This window comes from Mus pahari, chromosome 19 (assembly GCF_900095145.1).
Source record: "Mus pahari chromosome 19, PAHARI_EIJ_v1.1, whole genome shotgun sequence".
Lineage (NCBI taxonomy): Eukaryota > Metazoa > Chordata > Mammalia > Rodentia > Muridae > Mus > Mus pahari.
The window spans coordinates 33577937-33583507 of record NC_034608.1 but is presented as its reverse complement, the minus strand read 5'-3'; the positions used below and the strand labels follow the sequence as shown (position 1 = coordinate 33583507).

Here is a 5571-nt window from a genome sequence, read left to right as displayed (position 1 = left end):
ACACTTTCCAAGAAAGCTAAAAACTACAAGAGATAGTCTAGATGGTGCTTTCAGGGAGTAGCCTATCTTGCCAGATGACTTAGGGCGATGTAACAGTATTCTTTGTTCTCCTGATGGAATTGTCATCTCAGAGGCTTTCTTCCTTCGTCTGCCAACCTAGACCTAGTCCTGGAAGCTTCTAGCCTCCATACAATCTTACCTAGGCCTGGAATGTCGCCAGCCTCTGAGGTTTAATGCTAATAAACTCATCCTTTCTAGTTCTTTCTGAATTCTGCCCAGCTGGTACTTCTCAGCTGTTCTGGCTCAAACTCCTCTCCCAAGTTGGCTGATTCAATATGACTTCTATCTCTTGGCCTCTCTTGAATGGCTCTGCTTGGCTTCATACAAACGTTAGCAATCTGTTCTAATCTTCTAGCTCCTTCTCATTCTCTGGCTCATTCTGTCTTCACCTGAGTCTACCTTGTCTCTGTGAAGCCTTCCCAGTAAAACTGCCTCCTCCTCTCTGCACTGCTCTCTCTTAAGGAGCCTCCCTTCCCTCTCTCTTCTCATGAGAGTTGGACATATTGTGACAAATCTTTCTCTGATTCACCACTTTGTCTGTCACTCAATTAGATATCATTTTCAAACATGGGTGTTTCCTTCTACAAACTAACTTTACCTTCATTGTTTGGGATTAAAGGTATATACTGAAGGTGTGTCTGTGTTCCAGCCAGAGGGATTAAAGGTGTGTGCTAAGAAACAGTGTTTTTTCAATAAATAACACAATCTCAGGGTTCACGGTATGATCAAATATCATGCAACAGGATGATGTGGGGCAGTTCCCTGGGCTTCTCTAGGCTCCTAACATGCTACAGACCTACTTCAACAGACCGATTCCTTGTGTTTTTCATGACCTTTATCTACTTGTGGAACTAAAAGTATCAGTCCCAGGAGGAACACGGGTGGGATGCTCCCCATTACCAGATAGAATGGAGGGCCCAAGCACACACAGCAGTCGAAGAGGAAACAGCACAAGCCAGGGCCCAGGAGAGATCATGGCAGCCATTGCAAAGGTCCACCGAAAGGTAGGCAGAGTCTGAAGAAACTTGCTCACCTACTTATGTCAGAAGAAGGATTGCAGATCATCCCAGTACCCATCAAAATGAGCCAAAAACCAAGAGCTCATTTCCTCACACCCATGGCATGTTTATACAGTTTCTATCCTTGGCTCTGTATTAATGTAGTTTGTGAACTGATAATTACAAGACCCAGGACTGTGCCTCCTAGGACAGTGAAACCAAAAGGGGGTTTAAAAGACTCCAGAACCTTTCCATGTCTGCTGTCATGCTTGTTTACATGCTATGGAGCATATTCACACAACACACAGCAGGCAGTATGCTGTCTCATCTCAGCTTGTCGATTGGTACGTGACACATGCCATCTAGCTGGCAAACACTGCTTCCTTTTGGAAAGAGATGAACTTGTGAATCTACAGACTGAGTGAAGATCACCCCCACTCAACTCATGGGGGCCCCAGTCATGTTTCCCTGCCACTCGGACCTCCTTCTGCTGTCTCCAAACACCATAGCTACCGATTCAAAGGTGACTATGAGTACCTCCACATCTCCTGTATCTGGGGTCCCAGGCTAAGGGAGGTACACATGGCCCTATTGTGAAAGTCAGTCCCCAGTTTCTTGTATTTCTGTGGAACCCTGACTATAGAATCCATTCACTCTGGCCAGCATTGCTGGAGGAAATTCTCCCTGCTGTGTCCTGAAAGATAGCAAGACTTAGTGATAGATGGGACATTGAGCTTTAAGGAGGTCTCAGGCAGTGTGGTCCATATGAAACATGGCCCTTCAATGATGTTAGACTGAACAAGGGGTCTGCAGAGCCTGTCCTGCTGAATCCACCAGGCCAACACCTGTTTCTTTGCTCAGAGATTCTAAGAGAACCACGAAGAGTGACTCAGAAAGGGATGGGTGGTACAATGGTGTGTGTGTGTCAGCCTTTACAGGAAAGAAACACAGATGTCCCCCTCCAGGAATCAATAGAATGATCTCTGACCCAATGGGAACATAACAACTAAGAAAAGGCATGGGGTACTCTGAGACCCCAGATGCTCAGGAGTGATGGAGCAACCTAAACAGGACCAGACGCATAGATGCTTGCAGGGAGCCAGGCTCTTTGTGCTCAGAATTTTCCTCCTGGAGGTAGACAGCTGGACTCTATCAGAGCCACTTCTCGGGCCAGAACACTGCTCCACCTCTGCAAAGAACAGAGGGCATTCTGGGAATGTATTTTTAGGTTCCAGTTTGAGGAGTGCTGACCTAAGAAACTAAAAATACGTGTTGTGGGAAGAAGCACACTTGCGTTGTGGATTCTTCCTTGTAAAGTAATTAGTCTTTCTAATGCGTGGGGAAATTTTCACTTGGGTTCTCACAGAAATGAAAACACATTTCAGAAGGAACCTGTTCCTATGGAGAGTTTGAGCAGTCTAATTTGGGAACCCTGGTCTCGGAGTTGCAAGTAAGACTCCAGGAAGCACGCAGCCTCCATGAAGTCCTGCTAAGAGAACTGGAAACTGGGCTCTGTTACAAAGGGATTCCGGGAATAGGAACGATGGATTGGGTAGACCATAGCACCCTCATTCCAATAATGCTTATTCCCACTGATTCAGGAAAAACATTTATTTCCCACATCCCAACCTATTATGCCCCCTGGTCCATAGCGAAGCAGGTTGCCAACAGGCAGCAGGGAGGTTTAACAATGAAAAGGGGCAGGGGATGGGAGCCGGGGGTGGCAACAGTCTGCTGTGCTCAGCAAGTCATCAGAAGCCTTGAAGAAGATAGGAACAGATAGAGGCCAGGAGCTTCCAGGCCCTACCTAGCATCCAAAGTCAACATACAGCTGGGGCAGGCAGGAGCCTGTGAGTGTGGTCTACAGCCCTCCTTGGACCTGCCTGCTACTCGGCTCAGCACCATGGAAAAACTACAACTCCCCAACACTATACCACCAGCTGTGTACAGCGAATGGAGGTTCCAGCCACAAGTTGAGTGACAAGTTGAGACTGGTAAAGACAACTTTCAGCCCAGTCTGTGGATTCACGTGCTCATCTCATTACCACCCAGCATTTCCTGCTGCCCTTGGAGAAGAGTGCCTGCTTTCAGGGTGCCCTCCCTGAACTCCAGAATTCAGGGGAGCATTAGAGCTCCAGTTCCAGGGAAACTATACCAGGACAGTTCTACCTCTGTTCTTGGTGAGTTCTCAGGGGCCACAAGTAACACTGTTGCCACAGCCACAGATGCCTGGGAGCACAGGAGTGGAGCATGAGTCACTTTTATCCCTTGAGTAGATGAAAGGTCTGTAAAGTAGCAAGGGCATCGTTGGATAATCTCACTAGCTTATGTGGATAGAGTCCCTGGATTTAGTAAAACCGCGGTAAGATCTAGAGATGACTATGTTGGTACAGTACACCCATGTAAAAATCCAGGAAAGTACACAGTGCCTTTGCAGCCCTAGCATTGGTAAGGAGGAAGGTCCCTGGGGCTGTCTGGTCACCCAGTCTGGCTGAATCGATGAACTAGAGGTTCAGCCAAAGGTTCTCACAAAAGGGAGGGGAGGGGCTGCAGAGAGGACTCCTTACTTAGGAGTGCTTGTTCTTGCAGAGGACCTGGGTTTGTTTTCCAGCATCCATATGGAAATTCACAACTATTTCTAATTTTGGTTCCAAGGGATCTGATGCCTTGTTTTGACCTACACAAGCAACAGGCACATACATGGTGCACATGCATATGTGCAGCCAAAACACTCATACATAAAATAATATAATGACATTTTAAAATTGAAGTGGAAACTGATTGAGGAAAACACTGGGCATTGAATTCCTCATTCACACATACCACCACATGCATGCACATAAACATGTACACACATATGCATGCATATAAACATTCACACACATGCATGCACATAAACATGTACATGCATTCATGTACATAAACACTCACATACACATGCATGCACAAACACATGTACACACACATGCACGCACATAAACATTCACACACACATGCATACACATACACATGTACACACATAAACATGCTTATACACATGCATGCACATAAATATTCACACACATGCATGCACATATACGTGTGCATACACATGCATGCACATAAACATGTACATCACACACACACACACACACACACAAACAAATCCAGGCAATATTTGTGCCTCCTTATAGCCTTGCCATGGCCAGCAACAGACAACCCGATAAAACATAAAGAGATTTCTGCAGTGAGAGACCCTGAAAGCATCTGTGGCACCTGGAATGAGGTTGTTACATGGTTTGTTTAGTGACACTTTTAGGTTCTAACTTAGGTTCCCTTGGCTCCTTTTTAGCTTCCAGAGGGATGGCCAAAGGCTGCCCAGGTAAGGAGTGGTACTCACATCCTTAGCCCCCAGATCATCTAAAAGGAAACATCTAACCTAGTATGGAATGTCTCCACTGAGATGACCCAGTGTCCTGATTCTGAAAACCCCATACCGCCTAAGTTTACTTTGTCATATTCAGTACACTTTAGCATGGGCATGTCACTCTGAACCTTTTGTCATTACCCATGGAGTTTGTCACTGCCTACATCCATTCATTCATTTCTGTGAGAGGCCAAACTTTATTTGGCTCAATGAGAAAACTCTTCCACCAAACCAGAATCAGGACACAGAAGTCCCACACTGCTACACAGGACAACGCCCCTGCGCCCGCAGGCAAGTGGTTTCCTACTTCCAGCAGATACGAGTGAGGTCTGGATTAACCCAAATGCATACTGAGTCTGTCTACTAATCCACTTCTAGGGGCCAGGGAAGGAAGGCTGGACGTGAGTGTGCTGCATGTATCTTCAGGAGCAGATGCATTCAAATGATCTCAATTGAGACCATTGGTATTTTTATGATGTTTCTTCACACATGATCATTTTTAGACCTGCTGGGATTCTACATTCCTGTTGTCACATCTATGCTCCTAAACACAGGAGGAGGGCCACACCCTCAGAGGCTGAAATGCATGGGTCTGGATAGAACTTGTAACAGTCGAGTTTTCAATACACCTGGCTTCTGGTTCCTCAGAAAGGACATACCGCTTTAATCAAGTGGTTAAAAATGTGTTTCAACCTGCCCCCTAAGAGCATTGCTGATGTGGCTGCTGTGTCATGTGTGTGTCAGAGGGTGGCAGAGAGGAGAGAGGCTATGTCTATGCTCAGTGTTCTGACCTATGAACATCGGAACGACTAACATTCAGGGAAGGAGTCAGTCTCAAGCCTGGGAGGAGTCCAGTGCTGCAAAGACCCCTAGGTCAGAAACTAGAAGAATCTTCCTTGGACCAAGGCTCCCAGCAGAAGTGAGTCCAAGACAGATGACCCTTGCATGGGATCACCAGATCTGTGCCATGGCGTCTGGGCAGGGACCCATCCTGAGATGACCACAAGTCAAGCACTGCGTACACCTGATATAACAGACATGCTTGAGATGACCCCTGCTTATCACCATGACATATGATCAGGGCTTAGCACTCCTGAGACCACTCCT

At 46.5% G+C, this 5571-nt stretch overlaps 1 non-coding gene across 1 annotated transcript; it reads left to right on the top strand.

Annotated features, from left to right (window-relative positions):
* The first annotated feature begins 5156 nt into the window (after nt 1–5156).
* On the top strand, nt 5157–5289 carry LOC115062620. The gene has a single exon (XR_003842572.1). It is a non-coding gene; the product is annotated as a small nucleolar RNA SNORA17 (small nucleolar RNA).
* The last annotated feature ends 282 nt before the right edge of the window (nt 5290–5571 follow it).